The 14,653-nt window shown below is 42.9% G+C and overlaps 1 pseudogene; it reads left to right on the top strand.

Annotated features, from left to right (window-relative positions):
- The first annotated feature begins 6,237 nt into the window (after positions 1-6,237).
- Positions 6,238-14,653, top strand: part of LOC140212830 (uncharacterized) — a 45,343-nt pseudogene continuing 36,927 nt past the window's right edge.

Raw genomic sequence — 14,653 nt, 5'->3', positions numbered from 1 at the left:
ACAAATGTCACCGAGTGTTCCAGTCCTGCTTCAGGAATCATTCAGATAGTACGCTGCTTGTTGCAAAACAGCAGTTTATGCAGAGGCCAACGATTATGTCACACTCATTGACAAAGTTAAGATGTTATAAGTAACGACCAATGACATGTTCAAAGCCTTCTAAAGTGGAAATGATGGGAATGTCAACGAAGGCAACAGTGATGAGCCTGTAAACGAATTTTGACGGCAAGGAAGTTGACAGCTGCATTTGACAATTCGCAGCTTCACTTAATGTTGCTCCTGCATTTTGCCATGGGGTATGCTATGAACCTTGATGCAAGGAGGTCAGCTGCAGTCGCACATTCTGCCAGGCTAAGTATGCACACAAAAACATCAACTTATTACTCAAACTCTGTCTTGAATAGAATACTTGCTAAGTAAACATTTTCTCTAGTTGAAAATGTTTAGCCTGCTCTACTGTGAGTGGTGCAGTGTGTGATCATCGTAAAAAGTGACCTTCGTTAAAAGGTATCAGACTGTATTGATCAGACATTTATAAAAATCTAGCAGGAGCCAAAGGTCAACCTTAAGAAAAGTTCTGGAGAGTGGGCATGTATGCATGTAGCAATGAAATGGTTATTAGTCCATTGTCCTGTCACTCTTGCTGTGTTGAGCCAGTGCCACGTTGTTAAGTGATTGTTAAACCACGTAATTAACTTATAACATTCCACTTTGCAACTCCTTCCGGTTAAAAGTAGGCAAAGTTTGCAGAAGAATGTGCCCCTGCAGGCCCAACATACATTATTATAAAATCCAATGCACACGCAGATGGCTGACGGCCAGAGAAATTATCTGGCATGTTGTGCTGTTTGCCTACAGTTTGCAGCAAAATCTTCAAACATCTTTCTCAATTTTACTGTGATACGCGTCCCTAAACTTCGAGCAAACAAAAAAATGCCACAGAATGCACAAATGCTGCACACCACCTTCACATGAGCTATAATTTTTCATGCACAAACCAACCAAATTTGTCAGTCACCCTGAGCTCTTTTCCTACCAAGGTCATTACCAAGGTCACCCAATGACATTACCTGAAATCACTAAAAAAATAAAGACTTACAGTGACATTCAAGTTATTTGCTTACTTCATCACATACAAGGACTCAATAGATGTTCAATGCTGCACCAAATTTTCTACCACATTGTGTACTACAATAAATAATTCTTTAGCTTTAGCACATACTGAAGCCCACTTCTTTCTTCCTCGATGATATCTCCTCTTCATCTGCCTCAATGAGCGTCGGAAATGGCTCCCGCATGTTTTTATTTTGAGTCGCAAGGAGTCCACACCACCTAGGTAAAAAACAATACACTTTTACCAGTAGCATGTATCAGAATAGTTGGAGCATATAAAAATAAAATGATAAAGTGCACAGTAAAGTCTAGCCTAAAAGCACAACCTATATAACCACTGTATATCATTGTGTGATGACATTAAGGGTCAATTGCCTTTGCTCGTTTACAGCTGTTGTGCAACGCCCGGTTCTCATCATACAAGAGCTCCAAATAAGCACAGGCACAGGAACCTGACTCACAAACAATGAGCTACACACAGTGGTTAAGGACAAGGAAGCAGATGTGCATCTATTAGATAGCTGCATTATCAGTGTCTGCAGCTTTATCTGTTTAAATGTGTGCCTGTATGATCATCACTGCGGATACAACTGCAGCTATGTATGTTCGAACATTTGGTTAAACAAGACAAAAGGTGGTTAACCGAGGGGCCTGATTTTTATTTGTCATATCATAAGAAGCCAACAAACACTGACACCAAGGACAACATAGGGGAAATTCGTTGTGCTTAATAAATGAAATAAAGAAACACTAAATTAATGGAAATGAAAGTGAATGAAAAAAACAACTTGCCGCAGGTGGGGAACGATCCCACAACCTTCGCATTTCCCGTGCAATGCTCTACCAATTCAGTAAGACTGACCAACATTGATGCCTTCGGGTAGCATGTGTTGGTTTATTGACCGGATGCCTTCACCCAAAAAGACCACGTTCTCATGACGCCTGCGGCAGAAAGGACGTACCACGTCTGCCGCCCTCTGTGAGTGGTGGTGCTAGCTAATACTCCCAAGGTTCTGCAAGGAAACATAAATACCCAAGAAATTGGATGGGGAAATGGCCTCACGGTAGCTCAATTGGTAGAGCATCACACACGAAATGCGAAGGTTGAGAGATCGTTCCCCACCTGCGGCAAATTGTTTCTTCATCCACTTCCATTCCATTCATTTGTTGTTTCTCTATTTCATTTGTTAAGCATAGCTAATTTCCCCTATGTTGTCCTTGGTGTCAGTGTTTGTTGGCTTCGTATGGTAGGAACCTTTGGTTCGGCATACATAGCTACAATTGATGTCATGTTGCAATCTATGAAGGCTTATCATTCGTCATAACCTACTGGGGAGAATTTAGCAGCCCCCAACACCGATTGTGTTGCTATTTGAGCGCTATCTTGCGATTTTCCTCCCTATTTAACAGCGAGTACAACATTTAATACGATCTACTTAAAGGGACCCTGAAACAATTTTCACGATTTTGTGCAAGCGTACTGAGTCGTTAGAGTAGGTCTTTTTTATCTTTAAATGACGCATCTAAGTGCTCCGCATAAAGCATGTAATTTATTATAAGGTTTTATAAATGTACATTGCTGCCGATCGCAGCACACCACTCGGCTGATTTTGCAGCCGCCCCTAACGATTTGACGTAAATTGCCCTAATGACGCTAATAGAGCGAGCTATCCGATTGGTTGCCGAGAGTGCGTCATCGATAATTTTTCCAACTTTAAGGTGAACAAATGATGTTTGTAATAGTTGTAATGTTAGTTAACTTGTTTCTATAAAAAGAAGATAACAGAAAGAGAATGCCCAAGGACAATTTCTCAATACACTTAGGCACTTCCAGCATAAAACAGGTGTTGTTTGCTTGGGTTACGTGTTCCGTGTTGACAAGAGCTCCGCGGTCAGGGTTGATCTCGATCTTTATTTTTGCAAGCACCATGGTTCGTGCTTTTTACGTTGTGGGCCGCAAACGTAGCGACTGGCAATATGTCAAGCTGTGACATCGCGTCTCTCTGCAAGGCAGCAGATGAGCAGAGTGGCTACAGCGCATCGTACTGTTGGCAACCGATCGGTGCAAGTATTTGCGCATTTGCGGCCATCACTTTACGCCAGAGGATTACTACCACAATTAGCGCCGAGAATTTGGAGTGGCTCCCTTTTGCGAGTGACGTCACGGCCAGGACGCCGCTCGCCCCGACTCGCTTGGCTGCCGCGCGCGCTCGTTCCCTTCCTGTATTTTTGGGGTATGAGTGGCTCGAACCCTACTTATCGAAGGATATATCGGCTTCTTTCTGCTGCCATGCCTGAACCACAGTTCCCTCTTCTAAAATGCGTGAATCGAGAAAATTTGCGGCTTGGATATCGCAAGCTATGTAGTGTTAAAGGGATCTACTGGTTTTGCAATGCATATATGCGCCATGTCTGTCCATAAATTTTGCGTAAAAAGGTTGTCTATGAACTCAATACGCGAAGTTGTGTATGATGCTTCACTGAAGATTTCCCATTGCCTTAGTACGTAGCTACGAGAGATACTGCATTTTACATGGAAGAAAAATCTTGGTAATTGGCGTCATGTTATCCATGTTAGAAAGACACTGCCCAGCGCAGCTGTCATGATTCTTATTACTCTGGTGAGTTGTTCTAGTCAAATATGTCCACTTTATTAATGTGTAAAAGATAGAACTAGGCACACATTTCGTATGAACCATTTGCTACTACTTTCGCCGCTCTGTGAAACAAGACCGCATAAAAAGAATTGCTCATGGCTGCTAACACGACGGCGCATTATGTAGAGTTAATTCACAAACAACCATAGTAGCAATTACTTGAAAGAAAAGTTTCGTGGTTAAGATCGAGAGCTAATCAATTGCAATAAACTTAACCAGGATGTTAATATAGCTAAATCTACTTACTATATTGATCGTTTTACCAAAGTATATTCTGGAAGTAGAAAAGTTTGGCGTGAAATCGCCTTTTTAACTTATAAATATAATGCGGACCCGCCCCTTACTATCATGACACTCAATGGAGAACTTACAGGCTCAGATCTCGCAGCCACTTTCAATTATTTTTTCATTAATGTAGCAGATTCTGTATGTACGTCATCAGTGCCACACGCACTTGGTAATCTAATCACTCCCTTACAAAATTCTATTGCGTTTATGCCAACTACTACTCATGAAATAGCTTCATTAATACATAAGGTAAAAAATCATGTTTCACCAGGGCATGATGGTATACTAGCGGTACCTTTGAAGCATGTATCTTCTTTAATATGTGACGTCTTGTGTTTCATCGCAAATCGTATGTTATAAAGCGGAGTGTACCCAGATCAGCTGAAGATAGCACATGTATGTCCAGTTTACAACAGTTTACAAAATTGGGGGAAAAAATGACATATCGAATTATACACCCATTTCTGTTCTACCCGTCTTATCAAAAGTTTTAAAGGGTGTTACTAATACTCGTCTCGAGAATTTCTTCCATAAGTTCGATGTTATTACTTCCTCGCAGTATGTATTTCTGAAAAACAAACCAACAGAGCAGGTGCTTTTAACAGTAAAAGAAAAAATTATTAAGAATATCGAAATGAAACAGTAAACTCTTGGTCTTTTCTTAGATTTCCGAAAGGCATTCGATTGCGTTCATCACGACACCCTGCTACGCAAGCTCAACAGTTATGGCATACGTGGTATTGCATCTGACTTGCTAAAGAACTATTTAAATAACAGATTACAGTATGTTCAAGTTAATGGCATACCCTCAGAGAAATTGGCAATTCAGCATGGTGTTCCTCCAGGATCTATATTAGGACCGTTATTGTTTTTAGTATACATAAATGATATCGCTAGCCCATCCAAATCGCCCAATCTGGTCATGTACGCTAACGATACGAATATATTTTTTTCATCCCACTCCTTATCCCAAATGGAGGCTACGGCAACTGCATATTTAAGAAAGCTACATAACCGGTTATTGACGAATAGGCTAAGCCTTAATTTATCAAAGTCTAACTACATCATTTTTCATGCTATTAATACAGTAGAATGTATCACTGTGAAAATTTTCAATGAACATACTGAATTAAGGCGTGTTTCTAACCGGAAATTTCTTGGTGTTTGGTTCAATGAGAATCTTTCTTTGAATTTTCATACCAGCAAATTAATGTCTCATTTAAGCAAAACAGTCGGCTGTTTGTATAAGATCTCATTTGTTGCCCCCCAGGTTAAAGATATCCATGTATTAGGCACTTCTGTACTCAAGGTTATCTTACTGTATCCTTATATGGGGAACTACGACGTCCAGCTATTACCTTAAACCAATTTAAATTCAGAAACGCGCTATGCGTGCTTTTGAGGGGTCTCATGGCAGACCTTCAGATTTACCTACGTCACCGCGATTTCAGAAATATTGCATCGTTAAAGTAAAAGAAGTATACAACTTCTGTCTACTTAAGTACATCCATCATCATAGATTGTTCTTTTCTTGTCCAGATAATTCCAGCAGCCGTTATGCATTTCGGACGAAACGTAAGCTTGTTCCTATCACACGCACCAATTATGGCAAGCAAACACCATGCTACCGAATTCCCACAGTAATAAATAACTTTCCCTTCGAAACTGAATATTACCTTCCACAAAAACGTTTTAAATCTACAATTAAAAATACCTATTGGAACAAACGGAATGATATATTTATTTAGTCGACATACTTTGTATTTATTTGTATTTATTTTACTATACCTTTCAAATGCTTTTTCTATAACGCACATGTTGTAAGCTGTGTGATATTGTTTCTGTGTTTTAGGACAAATATTTTTATGTTTGTAAAAAAATTATGTATCGTTATACCGCTCATACGATAAGTTGTGTATTCAATTTATTATTTTGTTGTATAAATTTTGTGCATGTTAACTTACTGCTTCATGCTTTTACAATACTTGAGAAATTCACCGCGAATTTGTTGTGAAGTGCTCGTGCCCAACGCCAGCTGTTTTACGGGTGACCGGGACCTTGTCAGGCTCTTGCCTTTTGTCTTGGCGCCCTCTTTTCGTTGAAAAGAAAATAAACTTTCACTTTAACTTTCAAGTCATGAAATGTTTTACGGTGGCCCTCAGTGGCCTTTATCGACAATATGGCACACCCCTCGCACAATGGAAGCAACCCACTGTCGTTATGGTGAGGCACGCATTGTTCGCGAAACCTATCAGTTCACTACAAGTTCGAACTGAAACCATGAGGCAGTTTTCTTCAGCGCCAATTGTAATGCCTAAAGCATACTCGAGGTACTTAAGTGCACCTTAGGCCGACTAGAAAAGCAAAAGTCAAGCACCTTCCACCTCACCATGTCTCGATCGAGTGTTGTTTAATTGGAGAACTATTCGCTTCATCAGTACGTAAAAAAAACCTCGCAAACCTTTTTAAGCAAGGCATCACAAGCCTTACATGTTTCACTTGAGTTTAAACCCTGCACCGAGGAATTAAGTTACCTCCAATATGACCCATACTACTAATGAATGACGCTTCAGCTTCTTTCTAGCTGCAGCCACTTGGTCCAAAAAGCATATCTCACTAAAAAGATTTGGACTGAGCAGCCTGTGTCAGTTTGCCGAACAGATTCGTCCTGTATATTCCTCAAGCAACGAACACCAGTAAATTGCTCAAGTGAGTTTACCATGCACCATGGAAATAGGAATATATATTGGTGCATTCCCTTTCGTATTCTGCAAACAGCTGTAAGCTTCAATTAATTAGCTTCACTTCAAAAAACTGCCCCTTAAAATAAACGTGTAAAGAACGGCCTTATTTCAGAAGCAGTTAAAGAAACAAGTTGTGCTGGTAGAATCTAAACTGCAGTGTTAAGTCCTCGTGTTACTGCCGTGTGTTCCTGTGAATAAATGCAAAAATTCAATATTACCATGAAGTACTCGTCATGCGCAAACGTGTTTTAGCGAATTAAAATCAATGTAACTGTTGTAGAAGTAGTACATCGCCAGCGTTTGTGACACACCTGTTGAACCGCAGCAGGTATGGTATCATAACTGGATTCTTATATGCTATGTTCTTGCGGTTGTCAATCCGCGCATGAAAAAACCGCAATGGGCTAGCCTGTGCTCCTTCGGCTGGCATTGTAGCGTTGCCTTTGAGAACTGTACCGTCGTGTAAGAAATAAGCTTTTTGAATAAATTTTCGCGAACCAAGATGCCGTAAAAATATATTTGAGACTACCGCCATGAGTATACAAGAAGAGGGAGCGACAGCCAACAAACAAAACCACCGCAGAAGGCACCCGAACACTGCTCCAACTACAGGAGACGACAGGCCCGAGTCCGTGCCCTTTCGTCACGGGAACGGTGCTCGCAGAGCCTCTGTAGATCATTCTCTGGACTAATAGTGTTTCGCGTGTCCGGTATTTGAGTAAATGCAAGCGCAAGCAGAATGGGTCAGGCCGTTGGACCGTGCCGTTTTAAGGGATGAGCAAAGGCACAAACGCGAATGGTCTACACGGTGCAGCCACCTGGTAGCATGAGCTCAACCAAACACAGTAGCTGTAATGAACTCTATTCTACTTTGCTGCTGATGTAATATTTCCTCAGGTGCATAGTCGTGAACACATTGTTTTTGTAAATATTTTACACTTGCTTAGAGAAATATTAGGTATTTGTTTGCTGTAAGCTCTGCGTCACCAGGTGGCTGGACCATGAAGACCGATCAGGCAGCTCACGTACGTCTACACTAAAGTTTCGTCATCAGCTTAAGTGCACGCCTCCACCGATCCGTCGAAACGCACATCACGCCTGTGGTTACCGGAATACTGGACACGCTAGTGCTGTGACAGAATGCTCACAATTCTTTGCTGCATCGATAGTTCTCCCTTAGGGTCGACTGCCAAGCTGCTGGTGGAGAGGTTGGAGAGGCTTCATGCACTTGGTCCTAGACAACCGCAAGTAGACGACACGATGTGCCATCATGACGCAGCACCAGTGAAGATGGAGCTTAGTCCACATCCCTCAGCAAACGAGTTGGAGAAAATTCATGGTCATGGAGGAGGGTACCTTGTAATCATCCGTAGCTCCCTTAATATGAGACGCTTCACACAAACTGTGGTGCGAATGATTTACTGTAGCTGTACCCTAAGCATCTACGAAATTTGTCCAAACCGTTTCAGGGGCGCTTTAATGAAATTCTGGTGTTTAAAGTGATAAAAACGAGGATATGACTGGGAGGCACACCGTAGTAGGGGACTCTGGGTTCATTTTCACCGATTTGGTTTTCTTAACATCCACACAATGCACAGTTTAAGGGCAATTTTGCGTTTCATCCTCCATCAAACTGTCACATCAGTATTATGTCATGTGACCTTGGGATCAGTATCCCAATGATGAAGCAACTACACCACCCCGATGGATATATCAAAGTAGCGAGTGGTGCACAAGTGATGAAAACGTACGGAGCACTGTAGTGGCTGAGACGACACTAGGAGAAAGGGCAGCTATGACAAACATATCACGTAGGTTCTGCTTAACAAAGACCACCAGGTGTACCAGTGTGACAAAATTGGGCTAAATGTTCCTTTTTTTTCTATTTGCTCCTAAACATAACTTTGTTCAAGTCCATTTCTGAGCAACAGCTTTTGCAAAACTAAAATGAGCACTAAAATTCTGTAGCAATATTGAGAAAATGCTGCTGCATAACAAAGGCACTTGAAGGCATTTCACAGAGGCAAAAGAAATTAAATATTTAAACCAGCAAGCACGTTTGTGACATTCGTTTCGATCATGTTGCTCTTTACAAAACAAAAAGCAATTTGCAAGGAACTTACGAAACAAGTACTAGTAGTGAACTTAAAGTATAGAATTAGAATTCTTACTACCAGCTGAAAGCGGTAATACAATGACACCAACACACGTCAAAAAGCATCTTAATACAGTAAACGTTATGCACAGGCGTCGGCGACACTACAGAGATGCTGACACTTAATCGTTAATAACTGAATTCAGTTAAGGCCAATTTAGTAACATGCGAAACTATGATAAAGAATTAAAGTATAGTTGGCAATCTGGCCCTCACAAACTGCTAGAATTGTACAGTACATAAAGTAATATGAGGGCAGGTAGCCTTTCTTTAGACAAGCACGCAGGTGCAACGTGTCGAGACCCACGGCCATGGATTTCATGCATGCACACGTGCTGGCATAAGAACAGTTGCTTGTGCAAATAATAAATTGTGAATGGTATACTTGCTACACACGGGCCACTTTCGGCCCCGATCGGGCTCGATAGCGATCGAAAGTGGCCGCGTCAAACCCGCATTACAAATGACATGCGTCGCCGGCTAGATCAACAATACTGGCACATGCAAGGAACACGTTATAGCACGCGTCAGTTCGCGACGGCAACTTAGCGAAAATTTACGTTTCACATGCATCCAGCCAGCAAGAACTGTAGTTGACCATATCCGAAACAGAAAACCATCAAGAGAGGTGAAAATTTTGCAGGGCACACTCACCTGCCAGAGCGACAACAAAGGCTGGGTAGTAGCCTTGAATGTCACCGTCCTCGCTTCGCCAGAACGCCTGGACGGTTTTGGCTTTCCCGAACTCTTCTTCAGATTTCGCGGAAAAAAATTTCATAAGTCTAGTGGGCAAAATAGCCCGATATTTGTCGTGGTACATCACATACGCTCGCATCGTAGCGTAGTGTGGCCCAACCGTACTGTACCAACCACAGTGACCTCGGATTGGTTCGGCTACGTTCGGCTACAGCACCACGTTACAACCGGCTTCGTCATGGCGTATGGTCGAAAGAAAACAACTCCATGGCGAGAAAGTGCCTTCAAGAAGAAAGTTCGCTTGCCTATCTTCAACGAGTAGCAAAGTCATCAATTCATTTTCTTTTTGTCTTCGACCGAAATTTAGGTGACACAGGCTACATATTGTCTACAGACATAATTTTTAAGCGAAAGGTCTATATGGAGGTGCTGTACAAATGTTGTGTATTCCATGTTCAACGCTATCGCTTAACGAATTGCAAGTATGTTAAGCCGCAAAACATTATCAAAGTGTAGCAAGCATTGACTAATGTGCGCGCTTAGGCGAGTGTTATGCATAAACATATGTGAACAATATTTCTGCTGTGTGTTCCTTCCTGGGTTTTTATTCGGAAAGCGACCGCGTTTACATTTTGCCGAATGAAATAAATAAACGCCCGTTAAGTGGAATATTTGCACTCAGTTGGCTTTCTGGTTGTGTTTTAGTGAGTTGTTACGTTTTAATTAATGTCTTGGTACAGTTTTGTCAGTTTTTGTGTGCATATATATATATATAGTGGCGAATAATTCTTGCCCCCGACATGCGCTGTGCCCCTTCCGTCGAGAGAGTCAGCGTAGTTGGGGCCATTGTTATTAATTAGCACAACGTGAAACCGCGCACACACACCCACAAAGGACTATTCTTCAATTGCTCCAGCACTGCCAGCTGCTGCACAGTATTTGCTCATTCCTGAGTTGCTTGTTCGTTGCAAATAAGTACGGTTCAATTGCTGCCCTGCCATTTTCTTCGTTTACGTTTTGTTTCGCTGGCAAAACCATTTTGATTTGAGACTCTCTATCGGGTTCTTGTATGTGTCGATTTCGGTGTATCGTACAAGAATTCGTTCGTTGCAAGCGGCAGCTGAGAGCGGTGCGCGCTATATGTTTTGCTTTCCGCTTCACATAAATTATATAGATTCCTTTGTAATTTTTTTGCTGCAATCGCTAGAGTTAGTTTCGGCTATTCATTTTGAGCACAGGTGAAAATGCCTTGTTATAGCACCGCGGGCTGAGTGAATCCCAGTGAACACACATTCAAGTTCAAAAGAGCGGTTGAAAACAACATATACAAGGTCAATCTATCACGCAATGTCACGCAGTGAGCCTTCACCAAGCTGTGGCCGTTCGACACATTAACCAATTTAAACACACAGCAAGCTATCCAAAACTTTGCACCCTCGCATTGCTTAATTGTCTTGTCCCACAGCGACAATTGGCATCTATACTGCCCGCATTGCCTTTAAGACTGCGCGCCCTCTTCTTCAAGGTCACGAAGGACATGCGCGTTTTCACGCAGTGTGAGATTCTCGACAGGAAAGTAGCAGGCGCAGAGTTTGAAAGAAAAGAAGCGCAAGCGAGGCAGATGACGATTATCGTTGGGGGACAAGATAAAATCACCAAATGGTGCAAGCTTTTTAAAAGTGCCACATGTACATTCCCCAGTTTAAACGAATGTGTACGCGAACACACACGACGTCGACAAGTAGCGGTATAAGCTACAAATATATAGATAATTTCATCACATGAACGATCCTTTAAATCCACGCCTCAGCCTACCCACATAAAAATCTATGTAGGCGCCTGCAGAACAACAAAAACATCCCAGTCACACACACGCACAAAAAAGACAGAACCGGAACGACGTGCTCCGATTTTTGCTGCTAGCTTAGCTGAATAAATTAAATATATCGTTTTTGTGCTTGTTGACCTTGGTGCTCAGTTCTTGCGTTTCATGGCAAATTACAGCCTCCAAAAGAATTAATGAAGGGTGGAAAATCGAGAAGGCTGACACATTTTCAAGCTTATCAAAAGGAGCACTAAGTAGACACAGGACGTGGTAGCAACTTATTAGTACAATCAACCGTGACCACCGCTATTAATATCGCGTACTGCCATTCCTCCACTAAACATTCCGCTTCAATCCCCCCTCCCACCAAAATAGAAGGATGTTATGAGCGTCTTCTTTGAGCGCGGCGGTGGGTTGCGCCACCAAGCTCTTGCTATTATACTGCCTAATGTCCTACCTAGGTTAAACAATGAAAAAAGAAAAAAAAAACACTATGACCTACCACGCCCAAATTTTCTGATCCCCTATTACGAACTGTGCTTTTGTACGTCTCCGTTTTTGGTCGTTTCCCTACTTTTCTTCCACCAATCCTCTCATCGCCTCTTACTAATGCCTATTACGCACATGTTTGCTTTACCACTGCTCCCGCTGAACCCAAGGGCTTCAAGGAGGCCAGTGGTGCCTAAATCGACCGCTGGGTAGACGTCTTCAAAGTGTAATAAAACATGCTTCGTGGTTTCGCTAGCTTTACCGCAGCAAGCACATGCTTCTTCTTCCTTCTTATATCTCGCTTTATAGGTGTGTGTTCTAAGGCATCCAGATCTCGCTTCGAAAAGTAATGAGCTTCCCTTTGAGTTACCATAAATGGTTTCTTTCCTGATTTGGCTTTTTCCTCTTAAGTCGTTACTCAACTCATGGCAGGTTTCTTTTCCATTGCCACCACCCATGAGATTATTTCAGCCTCTGTGACTTTCCGCTTGACCTTCTTTGTTGCTGTGTGGCCCACCATACAGGCCGCATACTTGCTGGTAAGCTTCCTAGTTCTTTCCCTCCACTGCGAATCAATGTTTTTCCTGTACAGATACCTGAACACCCTCCCAGCCCATTTACTTTCAACCATATTCCTCAGCCGTTCTTCATACTCAATTTTACTGCGAGCTTCCCTCACTTCAAAACTAGTCCAGCCCATATCACCCTGCACAGCTTCATTTTTAGTCTTCCCGTGATCGCCCAATGCAAGGCGACCCAATGACCTTTGGTTCCCGTCGAGTCCTGATTGTACCCCTGATTTAAAGCAAACAACTGCATTTCCAAAAGTAAGTCCTGGAACCATTACACCTTTCCACATACCTCGGAGAACCTCGCACCTATTGTATCCCCATAGCGCTTTGTGCTTCCTTACGGTTGCATTTCTCTTCCCCTTTACGTTTATGGTTTTCTTCTGTGTTTCAACATATCTATTGCCTTCGTTTATCCATGTACCAAGGTATTTATATTCTGTTAGCCGAGGTATTTCTTGGCCCTGCATCTCTACTGTCTGTTCACTGTTTTCATTGAAGGTGAAAAAAAGGGGATGTCAGCGCCGCCCCTTGACAGAAATAATCACTGTGCTTGATTGCCACTATGCGCAAAATCTTTGGAACCGTAGCGTATTCTTTACTCAAGGGATGGCGCTGTATTCAACTAGAAAAAAAAGTAGAGGAAGAATATTGAGTCGATGATCGTTTGAGAATACCGTGTACATCTGGAATATTGGTGGCGCAAAAACAAGGAACGTAATTGATTTTGTAGTAATAGATGCTTATGGTGTTCGGTGGTTTGTTGTCCGGAACCGCAGGCCTTCAATAACGGTAATAAGCACTGATGTGGTTCTATATAAGGAGCGCCACACCCCCTTTTCAATGAATATGTTTATAATATACATCCATACGCACCATCAATCCACCATCACCATCAATTCATCAATTGACTACGTGTAATGTGGCTAACCCGGCCAATTCGCAGACCCGGCTAACCGTCGTCAACAATCGTATGCCTATTTACGCTCACGCAGTCGGCCCACTCGGTGCAGCAGCGTTTAAATATGTCGGTATCGCACCCCTGAAAGCAGCGCAAGGAGTACCTGGATCGTGACAAGTTCTTCCAGGTGCCAGTGTCAAGTCTTTACAAGCGACGAAAGGTCCACGCCACAGCAGCGTGAAATGTCGCGAGCACAAGTCGCTGCAACGGAGGCTCTCCGGCTTCGGCAGAAACCAGCGCATCGCGTTTTGCACCCAGCGACGACGACGATAACAAAGGTGCCAATGGCAGTGCGGGTACAGTTCCGTGCAGTTCTGCGTCCAGTAGCACGCGCACACGAAGTGACGACGAGCAAGGGAGCTCTAAAGATAGCAGTGAGGAGAGCGACGGCTTTGAGGAGGCACAGTCTGAGGACGGAGACAATCACCTGTTTTCTGGCTTTAGCGAGGTAACTTTGCCAGGCTTTCATATCACGAAAGCTGGCGCAATTGCAACAGTTATGACGTACGCCATGCCCACGGTCTCACTTGGACGGCACTATGTGATCTTTCAAAGCTTATTACCTTTCTCTTTGGTGCCAGTGTATTGCTGCGCAGTGAATACATGATTCGCAAGCTTTGGAGGAATGAAGCAGAAGAAGTGGTGCGGTACTATTGTGTATGCGAAACATGCAGCGCAGTAATGACTCCACAACGTAAAATGGCACAGTGCCAAATTTGCGAGCATGCTTAACGACTTCGGGCCCTGAAAGAGCAAGGCTCATTTTTTATCATCCTTGACTTCCACAAACAGCTCAGCTTTTTGATGGAAAAAACGAAATCTGAGTTTACGGGGAGTAATACGGGGTGTCGACGTAGATGTCAACGAGGCTCAACTCCGAGCAATAATCGTGAACCGCTGCAGCCCAGGAGCCATCGAGGCCAAAAGAATCAAGAACACCACGGCTGTGGTAGTATTGTTCAAGGGTATGAAGGTGCGCAGTTATGTGTCTTGCGGCGCGAGCATGTTTCGCTGCACGCTATACAGGAGACGTACGGAGGTTGGTTACGGCTGCGGAGGTTTAGGACATCGTGCCGACGTTCGCCTTAATCTAAACAGCAAGTGGTGCCACACATGCGGACAGAAATCACCAGTGGACGATCATCAGTGCAGTCCA

Source organism: Dermacentor andersoni, chromosome 8 (assembly GCF_023375885.2).
Source record: "Dermacentor andersoni chromosome 8, qqDerAnde1_hic_scaffold, whole genome shotgun sequence".
Classification (NCBI taxonomy): Eukaryota; Metazoa; Arthropoda; class Arachnida; order Ixodida; family Ixodidae; genus Dermacentor; species Dermacentor andersoni.
The sequence above is the reverse complement of the archived record's forward strand: the minus strand, read 5'-3'. Positions and strand labels throughout refer to the sequence as shown.